General features: G+C 43.8%; 1 protein-coding gene across 4 annotated transcripts in view; it reads left to right on the top strand.

Annotated features, from left to right (window-relative positions):
• Positions 1-19,065, top strand: part of ENAH (ENAH actin regulator) — a 143,518-nt gene that overhangs the window by 34,297 nt on the left and 90,156 nt on the right. The window lies entirely within an intron of this gene.

Genomic DNA, 19,065 nt, shown 5'->3' with positions numbered 1-19,065 from the left:
CAGAATGGAAGAAGTTCATTAGAAACCAGGAGTTGATAATGTGTGTGTGTGTGTGTGTGTGTGTGTGTGTGTGTGTTCAATTACCTAGCACATCCTCCATGTCAAGAATAAGCCACAAAGGCTGTATTTCCTTCTGCCTGGGGACCCACGGGATACTTATTGTACAGCTCCAAGACTGAAAATGGTTAACGAACAATAGCTTTTAGCTGCAACGAAAGTCAAAAACACCACAGAGTTTTCCAAACATGGTTTTAAAAAATAGCTTTTGCAACCAATTATCACACCACGAAAGTATGTGCCAATCTCATCTAATATATATCTAGTGAACATCAGCAAAGAATTGATGGCTGTGAAATATTCGTCAACAGAGATATATAAAAAGTAAGTGATACATAGCAAAGGAATCTCTTCTTCCAGTTACACAGTCTATGTAACCATTGTGGTCTGTGACACAGCTCCACTAGATTTTTTCCATGTTTATCCAGCCGAGCTTAGCAAGCACATCATGCATTCCATTCATTAAATCTGTGCAGGAAAGTACAGAGTGTGACCCTAAGCAGTATTTTTACTACCCGTGAGCTTGTCAGACGGGGGGCCGCTTAGGTTGCTGCCAATGCCGCTGTCAAGTATTTGTTTCAGTTTAAGAGTTTGGTGCTGCTGAGGAACCATAAAGTATTATTTTTAGGGTCTGATTCTCCCTCCACTTATGCTGATGTTATTCTGTTTACTTTCTGTGGGACTGCATGCCTGTGAAATCTGTGTAATGAAGAAGATTCAGGCTCAGATTTCTGTTCATGGACGAGGCCTCGAAAGCTGTCAAGGATGATGCATGCTACACTGACATTATTCAGTTCAATTCAAGCCAGAGCCACTTATCTCTCTCTTGGCTGTGAAGAAAGCACTGTTCCCAAGGTACTCTTGATAACAGTGACGATACTGTAAAAGCATGACACAGGCCTCCTTCTGCCCCATATGTTTTCAGCATACAAAAGTCCTTTAGGTTACAGCTTTGTTCCGTGTAAGAGAGTCCTTACTGAAACCATTCTTCAGAGATCAGCTTCAAGTGTGAAAGGTGGGAAAATCCAACACTAGCCTTACTTAAAAAGGTCACTGAATTAGAGTTGAAAGAAATTTGGGGGTGGGCTGACTGAGTTCCCCAGGCCAATCCTGCTGTTTCCTGTCAGATTTATTCCCAGTTACACATGCAAAAGATGAAACATCAGTCAAATTCTCCAAGCTAATATTTTATTGGGTTGTTTTTTTAAAAGTTCTCTTTATTTCAATCCCAGTTGCAAATGTCATTGGACTTCTTAGGTGAAAGGTAAACTTAATAAGTTGATACTTAAAATTCATCGACAAATATTAAATGAATCTTCTGCTTTCTGTTCCTTCCAGGGAGCCAGAGTGAGGACTGGGGTTCCATTGAACCTGAAGCCTCTTGGTACCTCAGGTACTTAATTCATTCTGGAAGTCGGTTCTTAACCTGAAACTGTTCTTAACCTGAAGCACCACTTTAGCTAATGGGGCCTCCTGCTGTCGCTGCACCGCCGCTGCATGATTTCTGTTCTCATCCTGAAGCAAAGTTCTTAACCCCAGGTAATATTTCTCGGTTAGCAGAGTCTGTAACCTGAAGCGTATGTAACCTGAAGCGTATGTAACCCAAGGTACCACTGTAATCCTGAATATTATAATCTCACCTACCAGAAGCTATGCATTAAGCATAAGGTTCTGGGTGCTGGTGAAGCCTTCCTGCCTGTAACCACAACAACCAGGGTAAATGGGAAATGAGGTAACAGAGAAAGCTATAGGACCAAGGTGAGAAATTACAAGCTTTGCTTAAAACTCAGGCGGTTATAGGTCCACAATGTGATAATAAATTGTTGTATTTCAAACTGTGCTGAATTTGTTGTCATGGCAGTGGCACTTGTGTTGTGGTGTTGCATAGGCCTTGTTTATCATCAACTTGAAGCTGCTGAGTGAGTTGGAAGGGACCCAAGGTTCATCTAATCCAACCCCCTGCAATGCAAGAATCTCTGCTAAAGATGATGTAGCATGAGGTACCCTCAATATAATGATGACACACAGCTCTATTTGTCCTTTTCATTTGAACCAGGAGGGGCATTGATGCCTCAATATCTCTTAGAGGTCTGGACAACTCTGGATGGCTGCCACCCCCTTTAAACAGCAGGTTCATAGTCACAGAGTGATGTTTGACCTGGGTTTTTCCATTGGGTGCTCAAGTTGGTTCTGTGGCATGAAGAGCCTTTCTGCAGTTTAGACTGGTACACCAGCCAGAGTCCCTTCATAGACAAAAAGGAGCTTGCAACAGTTATCCATGCTCTTGTGAGGTCAGATTAGATTGTTGCAATGCATGTGTAGTGGGACTGCCCTTGAAGACTGTTTGAAAGACTTTCAGAATATGGCAGCAATCTTACTAATTAACACATGAGCCTGAACATACTTCACTTGTTTTTAAATGTCTTCGCTGGCTTCCCGTATGTTTCCATCCACAATCCATGGTGCTGGTTTGGCCATTTAAAGTTCTCAGTATCTTGGGACCAGGCTACTTGAAGGGCCACTTTCTGCACACTATAAACCTGCCAGTCCTTAAGGTCATCCTCAGAGGCTTTCACTTGAGTGCTCCCACCTTCAGATGTTAGACAGTTTGCAATGGCAGAAAGGGTCCTTTTGGTGGTGGCTCCTACCTGTGGAATATCCACAAGGCACCAACATCGTTATTTCTGAGATTACAGGGTGGCAAGGCATTTTCATTTCCCAAAGCTTTAAATTGAAGCTCTATGGTTTTGACCCATAAATAAAAAGTTGGACAGCACATGTCAAAAAAAGGTAAGGAATATAAAATGAAGAAATTCCTGTAGTCAGTGCATAGTAGCTTTACCTCAGTGCTTGTAATGAAAGCTAAAGGGAATAAAGGTCTTAATAACCAGTTCCATGAATAATTCCTTAATTAGACTTCATCTTTAAAATCCCCAACTGATTCACTACAATTTCTTTTGATTTCCCCAACATAAAATATTAATTGTATTGATTTTAGTTCCATCAAGTATGCTGACCTTATTTTCATATTTCCCAGTATGTTATGTATTTCCACTCTGGATTTATCAGAGGTGTCTGTTTCCTTTACAAGTAGTTCCTTTTGTCTCAAGAGGCATGCATTTCATAAACCATATTCACTAAACCACATTTCTTGAAATATTTCTTCTTCCTGTATACAAATTTAATATATAATAAAAACAAGCCTGCCATGTACTTCTGAACAATTTCTACCAGTATTGGAACTACTAAGACGTTTCCAAATAAACCCAAGCTGTGAAAATAACTTCTTTGAGCCCTGAGCCCTTCCTGCCTGTCCAAAGCAAGACTTCAGGTTCCCATAGCTGATCAAGGCTTAAAACTGTTTTCATAAAAGCATGCAACTAAGTGATCTTGGCAGTCTTTTGTGTCAAATGTGCCCACAACCTTAATTCCCTTCACATCACACAACTTTTAACAAATACAGAGAAGTATATGGTATAGAAAATGTATAATCATAAATACATCTTTGTTATAGGTTAAAAACTACCAAATCAAGGAATATTTGGGTGGGTGCCTTGCTTCACTGCTTGACTTGGCTGGAAGTACAAAGTAGAGTTTCAGACATATAATGTGCTAAAAATCCTTTGTCTCGGCTCAGTCCACAAGTGATAGCATTGAACCTCCTGATGATGTATTACAAGCCAGTGGTTTCGCATTGCAGTCTCCCTTTGAAGTTCCTTTACTTTAGGATGGCCATTCGAAGCTCACTTCAGCGTATTCAGGGAGGTTGAAATATTGCCACTTTTGATGTCAGGTTTGTCTCCGTTTATTCTTTTGCATAGAGATTGGCCTGTTTGTTCTACATATGTAGAAGGGCATTGCAGGCAGAGGAGGGGATATATATCCCATTGGAAGATGGGCAAGGGAATGAAGCCCCAATTCTATGGATTATTAATTTGTTATTAGGAGCAGCCAACTAACAGGGCAGTGAAGGGGGGTGGGCAGGTGCCTCTTCTCCTGGCACCATCGACAGGAATAGCAGGAAGGACAGAGATCCAAAACAGGGCCTTCTTCGTGGGTGCACCATGGGTGCCCAAGGAAAATTGGGCATTCAGGAAACATGTCGTCCAGACCTTTTTTTGACAAGAACAATAGTTTTATGGTGTTTTTACACTGTTTTTGGTTCCATTCTGTGGAATACTGTTTCAGCAGAGATTTGACAGTGGGGGCAGTCTGTATATTATTATTATTATTTACTGAATTTATATACCATCCTATACCTGGAGGTATATATTTTTATAAGTAAATAAATAAATGTCATGGGAAGGAGTTCCAAATGATAGGTGCCACCATGCTAAAAGCCCAAATCCCATATTATTGCAAAGCAGTCTTCCTGAGCTGGTAAGATTGTATCTGCAGCAGGCCCTGTCCTGCAGATTTTAGCAATTTGTTAGGATTGAAGGGCTGAGACTATTATTGTTATTTTTTGTATCCTTATCCCATGCTGTATAGGTCTTTGTATACCAGTATCAGCAATTTGAGCTGATGTAGAGTGCATTCAGGGCTGGCCCAAGACATGTTGGAACCTGAGGTGAACTACAAAATGGCAGACACCCGCCCCCTAGCCCTGCAAGGGAAGAAGGAGTGAAGAGTTACAGCAGGAACAACAGGGGTGCCAACTTGAATAGCATATTGGGGAGCCCAGGTAAGCCCTGCCCTGCATAATTGATCCCAAGACATGACACGACACACCCCTCCCCCATTTGAACGGTGGTGCCCATCAACTTTGCGGAGCCAGACTCCTCAAATATTTTATTGGGGGGGGGGCAAAGGACCTTGGCCCCTAGGAGTTGGCTCCTATGGGAACAAGGGTGGGAGGAGACTAGCAGTGCCTCCTGGTCATCAACATTTGAGGGAGGGCTGCTGAGAAGCTAGCAGATCCAGCCTCCAGTGAGCACACCACAAATATCACTGTCACTGTGGCAGTTGTGGCGGCAGCAAGCAATGAATTTATTGCAGGCCAGATCTGCTGCCTCTGCGGATCCTGCCACCTCACATTGCCTCACAGATGGCCTGGCCCTTGAATGTATTTCAGTAAAAATGATATTAGGTCAGTACTATTGTTCCTAGAGTAGCCATGGGGACACAGCTGGCCTTTGGGTCGGCCACAGGACTGCTCTATGTGTTTGTATCTCTGTTATGTGGCCTGTTCCTGCTAGTGAGTAGCTGTTTTAGGTTGGAGGGCTGTCTGTTAGCAAGTACAGGCCTGCTGCTCTGGGCTCAAGATGATACATTTGAGTGGTTTTAGCTGGAAATTATAAGTGACATGTAATTTTCTGTCATTTTCTCTTCTATGTCTATCCTTCAGTAATTATTCTTGGCTATCGGGCCAGACTTGTTCATCTGTCATCATCCGTACCACCACAGACTCATAGTACATTAGGTGGCTATTGTAGTTTGAGGAATGACTAATGTAAATTCTTAAGTTATGAGTCTCTGTCTGATGAGCCTGAATAGATGCAGTTGTATTGAGTGGCTTGACTGGAGACAGTAGATGCTGTGGTGTGCTCTGCCTAGAATTTAGAAGCTGGGTGGAAACACTTTCTAGGAAGTCATTGTCAGGGGGGAAAGTGTGTGCAGCAGAGAGGAACAAACAAAGGAAATGCGACATAAACACATATCCAGTAAGGCTGACTTTCCTTGCTTGCTCCCAAAATAGGGTTTTGACACTGTAAAATGGTAATAGTCATGTCATGCAGGTGGAATCATAGAACCGTTGAGTTGGAAATGATCCCAAGGATCATCTAGTCCAACCCCCTGCAACGCAGGAATATGCAGCTGTCTCATATGGGGATTGAACCTGCAACCTTGGTGTTACCAGCGCCACACTCTAACCGACTGAGCTATGCAGGCCAGATAAGCATCAAGACTTTTTCCCTGCAAGGAAACTGATTGTGTAAAAGCCTGGAACTTCTTATCTCATGTTTAGATGAAAGCATGAAATGATGCTTAGCTTATATATAAATTGGGAAATTCTTACCAAAACTCTTGGAGAGTGAAGACGGACCAGAGAGACCCCCTGGTTGCAGTTGCAGGTGGCAACTGATTTTGGAAGAATTCCAGTAATTTTAAAATATAACGCAGCACCCGGTGATACAGCACTGAACCAAAATGGGGGTGTGGTCTCTTGCAGTACAAAGATGGTCTGGGGAACTGCATGAGAAATGGGATGTGCTTGGTGACATCATAGCTGTTGCTCTCCACAAACTTGACGCTGCAGAATGCTAACGTGGGAATAAGAGAAGATGGATCTCTATATGCAGAGAACATGAATAACAGGGAACCCAAATATGTTGTAGGAGCACATTCCCATGAAGCTATTGGACATAGAGCTGGTCATTTTGCTTTTCTGCTTTGCAATTTTGTACACAAAAGAGGAGCTTGCCCAGTTCCAGGGGATCGCAAACACAGCTGCAGACCACACATATTGAACATGTGTTTGTGCTCAAGCCTTTGTTGCTTGCTTCTGAAAAAATGTAGCAGCAGTGACTCTGAGAAACTGAGGCTAATTCCTTTTAGCTAAGTCCTGCCATTCCAACTTTAGCCAGTCCTTAAATATTATGGCGATAAGCACATGCACTGTTCAGCCACTGGTGTGCAGTGACATTTTTTTGCAGGGGAACAGTTAGGGCTATAAGTGCCAGCTTGCAAAAGCGATGAGGAACGGATGTCATGCGTGTGAGCATAGCACCTCCCTCCCTAAGCCGGGCAGAAGCTTACTGGGCATTGGGAAGGTGGTGCCAGGGGAACATTTAGGGGACTAGCGTAGTCCGCCTAGTCCAATGACTGCATGCCACTGTGCTCAGCCCAATCAAAACATAGGGCTGGTCCATAAGAAAAGTAGCAGACTATCTTCCCAATAAGATGAAATAATGCCTAGATTCATTGAACAAAATTATGATAATCAAATACTTTTGGGCCTGGTGTTATTACCTATCCCACTTCCACACAACCAAGTCTTAAATAATCCCATATGGAAACAATTCGTGAGTCTTCCTTCCCTTGCAGTGAATTTCTGGTGACAAGAGTTTACTTATAATTGTATTAATGAGGTGGTTCATATTTTAGAAGATTATTTCCAAGACTCAGTTTATTCAGAGGCTTGTTGCTACATAAACATTTCAAATTTGACATGATTCTATGATACTTTAGGAGGGCTGTTTTAATTTGAAAGGGGACTGGTTTCAATAGGAGTTAATTGCGGAAGAATGTATTATTAGACGACATGAAAAAGGATGTCAAGGTCTCACCCACCCCTCCATATGGTTCTCAGTTCATGCTAGAGGTCTTGAAGTTGAACTGAATGGTTGTTATATGTCTTCTTCAATTTGTTAAAACAAAGTTCCTGGGTTGGATTTAGACATGAGCTGTCTGCGTCATAGTACTAGACCCCCCCCCAAAAAAAAAGTGGTCTCAAAGGACATTTTGAGACTCACCCTCCTTGCCTTAAAGTACAAGGCATTTTGCTGGACTTCATCTCACACTCCTTCACCCAATAACATGTGTAAAAGGTGGTAAATACAGTGGTGCCCTGCAAGACGAATGCCTCGCAAGACGAAAAACTCACTAGACGAAAGGGTTTTTCGGTTTTGCGTTGCTTCGCTAGACGAATTTCCCTATGGGCTTGCTTTGCAAGATGAAAACATCTTGCGCTTTTTTTTAAAAGCCGCTTGAAGAGGCGCAGTTGCGATGGACCATGCTTCGCAAGACGAAAAACATCGCAAGACGAAAAGACTCGCGGAACGAATTATTTTTGTCTTGCGAGGCACCACTGTATGTGAGAAAGAAAGCAGATGGAAGGCATCTCCACAGACACGTAGATGCTTTATATCCCAGTTGCATTTTTCAACATACAAGCTGCTTTTGGGTGTAATATGTGCTTTTGTGTGTGATGGTGAGCAACAGCACAGAGTACTGTAAGCTCTCCCCCCCCTTTTTTTTTGCTGCCTGTGGCAATCATTTTGTGCTGGTTTCCATAGAACCTTTATCAAGACCTTTGTCCAGCCCCCTCAAGCACGGGTGTAATATTAAACATTGGGTAGCCATTGTGGTACCCTCTAGTGTTGCTAGGCTACAAGTCTCGTTAGCCCCAGCCAGTCTGGGTAATGGTAAGGAATTATGGGAATTGCAGTTCAACAAAATGGAGAGGGTGGCCAGTTGTGGGGGAAAGGGGGGGTTAACAGAGGCGTTGGTGGGTATGTAAAGTTGGAAATCCGAGTGAGCAGGGATGGCAGCTCCTTATGTGTGTGAAGAGAGAGAGAGAGAGAGAGAGAGAGAGAGAGAGAGAGAGAGAGATGCACACAGAGAGAACAATGAGCTAACACCCGCGTTCTGAGCAACCATGGGCTTACCATAAACAATGGTTTAGTATTACAGTGGTATCTTGGTTTACGAACTTAATCCGTTCCAGAAGTCTGTTCTTAAACTAAAACGTTCTTAAACCAAGGCACGCTTGCCCATAGCATTTGGGAATTTATAAATGGAACACATTCAACAGGAAGCAGAACGTGTTCTGCTTCCAAGGCAAAGTTCACAAACCGAAACACCTACTTCCGGGTTTGCAGCGTTCTTAATCCAAGTTGTTCATAAACTAAGCTGTTCTTAAACCAAGGTACCACTGTACGTGCATAAAGCAGACTCAATCATAGAATCATAGAGTTGGAAGGGACCAAAGGGTCATATAGTCCAACCCCCTGCAACTCAGGAATCTCAGCTAAAGTACGGTATCCATGACAAACAGCCATCCAACCTCTGTTTAAAAACCGCCAAGGAAGGAGAGTCCACCACCTCTCGTGGGAGTCTGTTCCACTGCTGAACAGCTCTTACTGTCAGAAAGTTTTTCCAAATGTTTAGTCAGAACTTTTCCATTCATGATGGAATACAACAGGAAAAGGGAACTTTTGGCCATCCAGATGTTGCTGGACTACTGCTCCCATAACCACTGACCATTGGCCAGGTAGGCCAGGAATGCTGGGAGTTGGAGTCCAGTGGCATCTGAGGACCCCAGTTTCCTCATCCCTGTAATACAAGCAGGAAACATGCAATTTGTGCAGACTTTGGAGACATTTTGACTGCAGGTTTCGCTTCAAGGCTGCCTTTAATATGAGCCAGACTATTTTAAATCCATTTTGACAGATGATTTTACCCTCGCACTTGCTTTCAGATATCCCTTATCATGTAGCTATGACCTGAGAGGAAAAGGAACCGTTGTACAACAGTGAAAGGAATGTGTGGCAGCACAGTGTTGAAATGCTTAAGAGTGAACTATTCAGCGCTTTCGTGCACACCAGCCTCAAAGCAAAAGTGCTGAAGGGGTAGTGGTGCAGTAGGAGTGCAGGATGTTTCCTCTTATTGGGCCTCAGAGATATTGCTGCGAGACTCCGGGACTGAATTGCTAAGGCAGTTAGCCGGTCTTGATCGCTCCAGTGATAGCAGTTCATCAGGCAGCTATGGATTCAGCAACCAATGAAACTATATGAGAAAAAGAGAGAAAATGGACCAATTAAAATCACAAGGGGATGCATTAGAGAATCCTATTCCTGGAAATTCTGTCTGCACAGTGGTTCATTTTTTATAGGTTTTTCTCTTCCTGATTTGGCCTATCCATGTGGCTCAATATATATGCATGCCAACCAGTATGTACTCTCTCTTTTTAATGCAGTGGCTGCATACACAGAAACCCATTTGTAACACAAAAATGTAGATTTTCTCAATCCAGAATCATGCATGCTCATCCTCAATGTGCTGCTTTCCATTTCGATTGGTTCCAGATCCTGCCATCCATAAGGGTGAGTGTGGTTACTCGATACATGTTTGAAAACCCTCCCCCTTTATTAGGTTATCTGTGCCTCTTTCTCCCCACACATGACCCAAGTGAATGAAGAAGGATGTGTGACTGCGATCTTGCTATATGCCCACCCACAATGTCATTGGGCAGGTGTGGATGCACTCATTGCTGGGACCACCTACCTCTGTTTTCAAATGGACAACCTGGCGGGGAGTCAGTCACATACAGAAATTTAGGTTTGCATAGTTAAGATGTTTTTAAATGCTCTGATGCAACAAATTCCCTTTAAAGCAAACATACAAATAAAAACCTAGACTTTTGTGCTTAGCAAGGGACAGGGAAATGCACTAAAAAGTGTAGGTGCTAAAAATAAACTTGTACCGCTTAGAAACTTTGGTAACTGAGTGGTTCATAAGCACTTTGAATGAATAAATTGATTAATGGGGAAACATATAACCACCCCCACGCAAGCGAATCAGGGCAAATGTGCTCTGCTGTACAACCTCCCTGCAAACAAATGCTCATTAAAGACCAGCCATCTTTCTGAGAGCTCATCCAGCCTTCCTTTTGTGTCATGCTTCTAGGCACAGGTCCATGTTTTAAAGCTCTGTGTTTGAGTGCCTTGGGGGGGGGGGGGCTGGCACTTTCCCCATGAAAACCTGCTTTTTCTTGCTGAAAACAATTCTGCAGAAAACCCAAATTGCCATTTGTTCCAATTCAGCATTAAAGAGTAGGTTTTCCTGGGGAAAGAGGCAGGGCAAAAAAATAAAAGTGCTCAGACTGGAAAAATAAAGATCTGTACCTAGAAAGTGCAGGGCAAAAGGTAAGTGTGAATGAGCCCTAATTTCTGTGTAAGCGTTGTGCAAGCAAAGCAAGACGAATGACTCCTCAGGAAAAAGGTAATCTGGAAGATCACTTCCTTGATCACAAAGGGAAAATGAGCCCGCAGTACGATGAAGCTGCTAAAAAAAAAAAAAAAGCTATTGCAAGACTGTATTCATAATGCATAGTATCCAGATCTCAGGAAATTTAAAGTTCTGTTCTATTCTGTGCTGGCCAGACTGCCTGTGGAGTCCTGTCTCTGGTTCTGGGTGCCGCTCTGACAAACTGCAGCTGGTCTGGAGAAAGGGGACCAGAATGGTGAGAGGTTTGAAAATGAAGTCCAAGGATGAACGGATGAAAGAACTGAGGATGTTTAGCCTGGAGATGATAAGATAAGAGCGAATGGGCTGTGTGTGGACAGTGATCTTCAAATATCTAAAGGGCTGTCAAGCAGAAAGAAAATGGATCAGACTTTTTTGTCTGTTACTCTGCATGGACTCTGTTGCATGGACTATGTCGTTTTCCTGATGTTTCCTTACCTGATCATTTTTGTGCCTTATGCAATCTTCCACATCTTGTAAAAGCCACTTCTGGAAATTTAGCAGAATCTAGCAGACATTTAGCACTCTGTGCATTGCTCTAATGCAGGCATGGGGGATATTTTCCAGTCCAAGAGCCACGTTGCCTCATGGACAACCTTCTGTGGGTCATATACCAGTGGTGGGCACACACCAGATGCAATAGTGGGCAAAGTAATGATTTTGACTCTTACCTTTCTACAGTAGGCCACATTCCAGCCATGCAGAAGTCAGGAGTGTCTACACCACCACCACCACACCTCTTTCCATCAAAGCATTGCCATAGTTCAAGGATCTATATTCCAGCCTGGCAAAAGCACTCCGGAAGGGTATGGCTGGGGAGAGTCCCAAGGGACTGACAGAGCAGTTCCTGAGGACCACATTTGACCCCTGGCCTGAAGGTCCCCATCTTTGTTTTGCTGAATTTGAGACAGTATTCTGGAGCAAAGTCTTCTGCTGCTGTGCGACAGCAGTTAATTTGCATGCCGTCCTCCTCTGCTTGCTGTTTTGCTGTTTTGCCCCACAGCAGGTGAGTGGGAGGCCTTGTGACTCCCCTGGCAACGGTTCACTCCTCCATGGAGGAATCCCAACTCCCTCATTAGGAATCTGAGAAGCATAGCAAGCGATTCAGCGCCGCTTGCCGAAAATTCCAGTTCATCTCCAAGCCATATTTAATGGCTTCCTTGGAACGCATGGCTTGTTCCAAATGTGTGGCGCAGAATTGGGCTGTGTGTGCAGCCACTTAGATGTCTGTCTTTTGACACCTTGTGCTACAAATCTGCTCCACTTCCCAGTGGGGAGGAGTTGCGGTGGACCGCGTGACCATCCACTCCCCACCGGGGGCAGGGGACCTTGTCCCCCGTTGCCTGGGGGATCCCGGCCATGTCAGAGCCCGGCCAGCCAACCCGCTGGCCTGGGGGGCGTGGCCAGGGCCGTTTAAACAGAGGAGCGAGCCAGAGGACTTCCTCTTTGGCTCACTTCAAGTTGTGGCCAAAATTTGCCCAATAACATAAACCTAATATTTCGTGTCCTTGTGTGAGTTATTTCCAAAGAGGGGGTGGCTGCGGGGTCTCGACACGCAACCTGAATTGCAATCGATAGCTGCCCTTCAAATGTCTGTCAGTTCCCTAACAGAAGGAGAGAAGACACAGAATGCTAAGGAACTGATACCTCTTTGGTTGCAACTTGGACACTAAGGCTGCAAATCTTAACCTAACCATGTCTTCTCAGAAGTTGTTATTTCATCTGAGGATCACAGGGCAGTTTACAGACCCAACAAGTTAGTCCTATTGGATTCAGTAGGATGTCTTCCCGAGTAGATGGGGGTTAGGATTGCAGCCTAAAACGTACTTTAAAACTTTACAAAGCTGTCAGTTTCTTTCCTCTTTCTACTTGTTGGTACAGTTGCTGGGGAATGACTGGTTAGTTCTTACAGCATCTTTTCTATTGCTCAAGGCAACTTCCCTTAACAATTACAGTGTTAAGGGTGTTCCCCCAGTCACCACAGTTAAGTAAACTGATTCCAAGAGCATCCCTTAGGGCAGTGTTTTTCAACCTTTTTTGGGCAAAGGCACACTTGTTTCATGAAAAAAATCACGAGGCACACCACCATTAGAAAATGTTAAAAAATTTAACTCTGTGCCTATATTGACTATATATAAAGTAATTCTCTTGAATAGGAATCAAATAAACACAAAGAAAGTATTTTATAATTACTTTATTATGAAATAGTAAGTAAACAGAAATATGAAAAATTATAAAATACTTTATTCAGTGCGCAACCTGGGCCTGTTTGGCTGAACACAAAGCTGATATTCTGGCTGGAATCGAAGGTTGCGGACCGTTCTCTGCTCAGCGGGGATTGATCCGCTGATCCCTGCTGAGCTGGCGGATGACAGCTCTGTCTCTGCACTGTGTGCGGAGAGGGAGATGTCAGAGCCCCGCTGCTCTCTATGGGGAATCGGATGAGAGCGGACCGCCTGTCCGCTCTCATCCGATCCCATCCGATCTGATCCCCACCCAGGACGGATGGAAAATAGGGTGGACACAGTCCGGCGCCCGCCTAGTGGGTTGTTTTTTTTTAATCTTTCGATTTTTTTTTAATCTTTCGAATTTTTCAATTTTTCCCACGGCACACCAGGCAACATCTCACGGCACACTAGTGTGCCGCGGAACAGTGGTTGGGAAACACTGCCTTAGGGCACTGGTATTATCAACTAGTTGACATTGCTAGCATTACTTCCCTTTCATGTATGCTGACTGTATCCTCCGATTGCGACCACACCTTTTCTCTGAGTATTGCGATGGAAAGTAGTGCTGGGCTGTGCACACAGAGAGCTGCTGGCTGGGATCCAAGGGGGTGCCCGACAAGTTCTGCACGCCTCAATGGTAACATCTTGGACGGGGTGTTTCCAGCAGCGACTCTGCATGGTACAAAGCATACCCACCCTCTCTTGAAATGGGATGTAATTTCAAAAGCAGTGTTTAAACAGGGAGGGAAAGGCAGCAATCCTGCTAGATCTTCCTATTCCCTTAGGTATCCCTAAAGTAGCTCTTTGGACCCCGGCCACTGCATCTGTGCAAACCTGTGAAGTGCGTTTCATGTAGAGACACATTCCGAATTTGGCAGAGTCCCTCTTGCTTCAAGAGCTGGAGCGTTTGAGCAGGTGTGACTTTTTCAAGTCACCGAGGGAAGGCAGAAAAGCCTTTAAAAGTGAAAATAAAATGTGACCCACATTCTTCTCCCAAACAAAGGTTTGATCACATCTGTGAACAAAGGGGACATTTTCTTTACCTGTGCTACTCTGGCAAGGTAGCATTACAAAGTGTCCTCCTTCTGCCCTGCCACTGTTCTAATTTTAGTTTTAAGCTCTTTCTTTTAGCTAAGTAACTCTGCAAAGTGCCAAGCCCACTGGTGGCACTAAATAACTAAAATAAAGCCTCAGCACTAAGTATAAGTGGATAAGGCCTGCACAGCTTGTGTTACCAAGCTGAAAGCACCTATTGTGCCCTTCCAGATTCCTGACAACTCATTCTCCCTATATGCCAATTTTGCAGTACCAGGCAAGCATAAAAAACAAGCACTATAGTAAACTGCTGGTGTGCCACAAAATATGGCAAAACATGCCTTCAGCTTGGCAGGTCTCAATTTAGGCAGGCTTGAGGATGATAGAGAAGTTCCTAGAGCAGGCCTGTTGTAGACCAGACTGGCTTTAGATCAAACACCCCAAGCAAGGAGTGTCTTCTGCAAATGAGTTTGAGAGAGCCTCAAAGAGAAGAGTTGGAAGGATCTGTCAGTTTTGGTTCTCTCAGTTTCTCATTTTTCCAATCTCAAATTTGGTTCTTTTTTTTTTTGCAGAAATTTGTGGTTTTCTTTTTAATGCCTATAAAAATTCATTAGCATAACACACTCTTTCAATATCTAGTTTTGACTAATGCACACGTTTTTGGAAGCAATTATCTTCAATATAATGCTTTTTGTATATTATTTTCACTAATATCTTATGCACAATTTCCCCTACTAAGTACATTTTTGCAAACACTGTTTGGTTGGAGGACTGTATCACAAAATTCACATAAGTGTGAATTTCGATGGATAGCTGTGTGTTGGTTGGCGCACAGTTTTGGAAAGTGTGAATTTGATAGTGGTGCATCAAAGCTCTCCTCTAGCCCTAGTCTAGACATGTGGATATTATTGAATATTATTACTCCACTTTGAAGTATTTCACCCAAAATAGTATTTTTCTGGGGTAAATCTAGAGAGACAAAGATGTCAGCATACAGACAATTTAAGAAGGAAATATTTTTCTACTTTGGGTCTACATTAGTGTCGTTACAGATGTATCACCAAAAAAAAATGGTCAAAATATCACACAGATTTGCACAACATTTGCTTATGCTGATTTATATGTATAAATGAACATTTAGAAAGAATTACAATAATTTAAATCGAAATATAACTCCCAGTAGTGGAGAAAAGTGTGACTAGGTGACCTATGGTATGTGTCTACTCCAGGGGTCAGCAAATGTTTTCAGAAGGAGGCCGGTCCACTGTCCCTCAGACCTTGTGGGGGGCCAGACCCACCCTCTCCTGAAAGGACCCCCCCCCACCGCCACTCATGCCTGCCAACGCTGCCTCATCTTCAGCAGTGGCAGCAGTGTCCTCTGCCTTGGCCATGGGTCCACTGGGTGCAGAGCCCAGGCCGCTGGCCTGGGCGGCAGAGGCAGCCTCCCCACTACCACCACTTCCTCTCACTCGGCTCTTGGCCATACGTGCCCGCCTCAGTGGGAAGGAAGGGGGGTTGCCCAGAGACGTCCACAGCTTCAGATTGGCTTCCTGCAGCCAATCCGAAGCCATGGCAGCGTCGATGTCAGTCCCTGTGTGGTGAGGCCTCCACGCCGCGCCGGTTTAGCATGGGGACTGAGCGAGCAGGCGCCAGGGTCTGCAGGCCGGATTTACAAGCCCAGTGGGCTGCATCTGGCCCCCGGCCCGTAGTTTGCTGACCCCTGGTCTACTCCTTTTGCTGTCCAGATGTTAATTGCTGATGAAAATCTTCAAGGACCCTGCTCTCTCTTCTCATGGTTCTTTACAGTGGTGCCTCGCAAGACGAAATTAATTCGTTTCACGAGTTTTTTCGTCTAGCGAATTTTTTGTCTTGCGAAGCACGGTGTCGGGAAAGTTTTGGAAAAGCTTCAAAAATACCAAAGTCTTCAAAAACCTCAAAAAAGGCTACCACACTGCGTTCTATGAGTTGCTCCTCGAAGTCAAGTCGCAACTGTATTAACAGTGTTAAGAAAAAGGAAACAAACTTGCAAGACGTTTTTGTCTTGCGAAGCAAGCCCATAGGGAAATTCGTCTTGCGAAGCAGCTCAAAAAACGCAAAACCCTTTCGTCTAGCGAGTTTTTCGTCTTGCGAGGCATTCGTCTTGCAGGGCACCACTGTATTTTAAAGAGGACTTGCATCAGGCAGTCCTTAAGGTAGAGTAGGGATGTGGTCCTCCTGATGTTGTTGGACTCCAGCTCTCATCAGCCTCAGCTAGCATGGCTAATCTGGAAGCTCATAGGTCCCCCATCCCTGAAACAGACAGGTCCTTCAGAGTAGAGTGTCTGCTGTAAAACAGGATACATGCCTACTTCAGTCTGTGGAGAAAGAATGCATCTGAATACCAGTTGCTGGGAACCACAGAAGAGGAGAATGCTCTTGCCCTCAGATCCTGCTTGCAGGTTTCCCACAGGTGTCTGGTTGGCTGCTGTGGGAACAGGATGTTCTACTAGATGGCCCATTGGCCTGATTGAGAAGGCTCTTCTTATGTTCTTAGTTCTCTGAGCCAATCGGCAACCTGGAACAAGGCTGGCCCATCTGAAGCTAATGATGAACTGATGCCTCATCTCCCTTTCCATATGCTGAAGCTGACCAGATGGGCAGTTGAATCTTATTTCTAAGACAGTTGATGGGATGCCATCACTCAACCTAATGGTAAGATTGGCCTTGCAGTCCGACTTTTTTCACTTGCAAAGTTACCTTTGAAGTTGGTTTCTCCGAGTGGTCTATTAATTGTTAATTATTAAAGGCACATGGAGCAGAAGAGAACCTAGGATGCTTCTTCACTATTAAACAAGACATTTGTCAAGTAGGTCAGGATGTACATGGTGTTGAAACAGAAGTTTGGTGTGAGAGAATCCCCTGTGTACAGGGGCTATTTCCTAAAAGGTATAGTCAGGGTTTTCCCCTGAAGTCTTTCACTCAGTTTTGATGAATGGACGGACAACTGGATTGTGAAAATGCATTCAGATTGAGTTCATATATCACAGTGTTTAGTTATAGCCTGTTGCTGCATTTGAACTACAGTGGTACCTCGAGTTAGACGCCTCAGGTTACAAACACTTCAGGTTACAAACTCCGCTAACCTGGAAGAGTTACCTCAAGTTGAGAACTCTGCCCCAGGATGAGAACGGAAATTGTGTGCTGGAGGCACAGCTGCAGCAAGAGGCCCCATTAGTGAAAGCACGCCTCTAGTTAAGAACAGTTTCATGTTAAGAACAGACCTCCGGAAATAATTATGTTCGTAACTAGAGGTACCACTGTATTGGTGCTTGCACAGTCTAGAGTATTGCTTAGGTTAGTTGGTGTAAGCAAAGGTGACATGGCATCCCTCTTACCATGAACCATATGATGGGGCTGTTGAAGACTTTGCAGAATAAGTACTGAGCAGAGCTGTGAACTAATGCTTTATTATCTCTAAAATGGTCAAAATATAATGTCATATTCTTTAAAGTATGAAAGGGGAGGTCTATTGTGAATACTTCACTATAATTTATTGTATAGATTTTACCTTTCCCTGGAGCTTACTGCTAGATATAGTAATTATAACAGCATGTGCTAGTGATATAGAATATTATAGAACCCTTTCTGTCTTTTTATAGAAACGTTAATTCATCTGGCAACATGTTTGCGATGTTCCTTCTAAAACATTTAAAGGGTATTTTTGCAATTGTGGTTCTGTGTATTTTGCATCTCATGGATGATGTATCACTTGCTAAATTTGAAATCCAAATTGTGACTCTGGCTATGGCTGCTGCCAGGAAGCAAATGCTACAAGGAGACAAGTACTTAAGAACCAATTATCATCCCTTTGACTTTCCAACTTGAGGGATGTTTCACACAAGACAGAATTCCTACATGAGGGCTACCACTTCAGTGTAGGAAACACCACGAGAAGCCTACCCATATCTTATGTCATCTTGCGTACACATCAGATTAGCAGCAAGCTTCAGTTGTGGGGTAACTGGGAAAATAAAAAGAGCTTGCCACACATGACAGTCTCTCTCCCAACCCCCAATGATATGGTTCTGTTAATGGAAGGCTCTTGAAGGGGTGATTTTTGCCAAAAAAAACCATAAACCACAGCACCCTTCACCATGCCCTATGCTGTTGTGAAGGTTCCCCTGGAGCAAAAAAAAACACTTTTTTTGGGGGGGGGATGCAGGAAGATTGGGGAACTGGTGAAAATCTAAGTGGTGTCTTTCTTCACACAATGTATAATTAAACTATGGAATTCCCTGCCATGAGGTGTAATGATGGCCACCAACATGGATGGCTTTAAAAATTCATGGAGGATAAGATTATGCATGGCTACCACCAAGCTGACAATGTTCTTCTACCTTTGCTGTTGAAGTCCGGGTGCCTTGGAAAACCAGCTGCTGGGAATCACAAGTGGGGAGACTGCTGTTGCATTGGCGTCCTGCTTGTGGGCCTTTCCATAGGTATCTATTGGCTACTGTGAGAACAGGATGCTGAGCTAGATGGGTCTTTGACCTGATCCATCAGGGCTCTTGAGATTGGGGTGAGTTATATATATATCCAATCATTTTCTAAATGATTTTGATGGCACAAAATCAGCAAAGACCAGGGGTATAATTTTTATGAAAAAGAAAAGCTCTTGATTGCCACTTGAGCAGTGGTTGGCCAGCTGATGATGTCATCAGAATGGAGACATTGGGAGGGGACGGTTGTCTATATATATCTTCAAGTTTACTGTTGGCACTCAAACTAAAGATCTATATCGATGACTGTGGCTTCTGAGCAGACCACGTAATTAAATACGCGGAATTGCAAAGATAGCTTTTTCCTAATCCTTGTCCATTTGGATGCCAAGCCGCATCTCCGGTATAAATGAGAAGTGAGGTACAGTACTTCCAACAAAGTTGAGAGAAGTCAACTGAGCAGCAATATAAGTGATGAAATTGCATCCCTTAATGCATGTATATACAGACTGGTGGTA

The sequence above is a fragment of the Podarcis vaucheri genome (genome assembly GCF_965113315.1).
Source record: "Podarcis vaucheri genome assembly, chromosome: 3".
Lineage (NCBI taxonomy): Eukaryota > Metazoa > Chordata > Lepidosauria > Squamata > Lacertidae > Podarcis > Podarcis vaucheri.
This window is presented reverse-complemented; position numbering and strand designations above follow the sequence as displayed.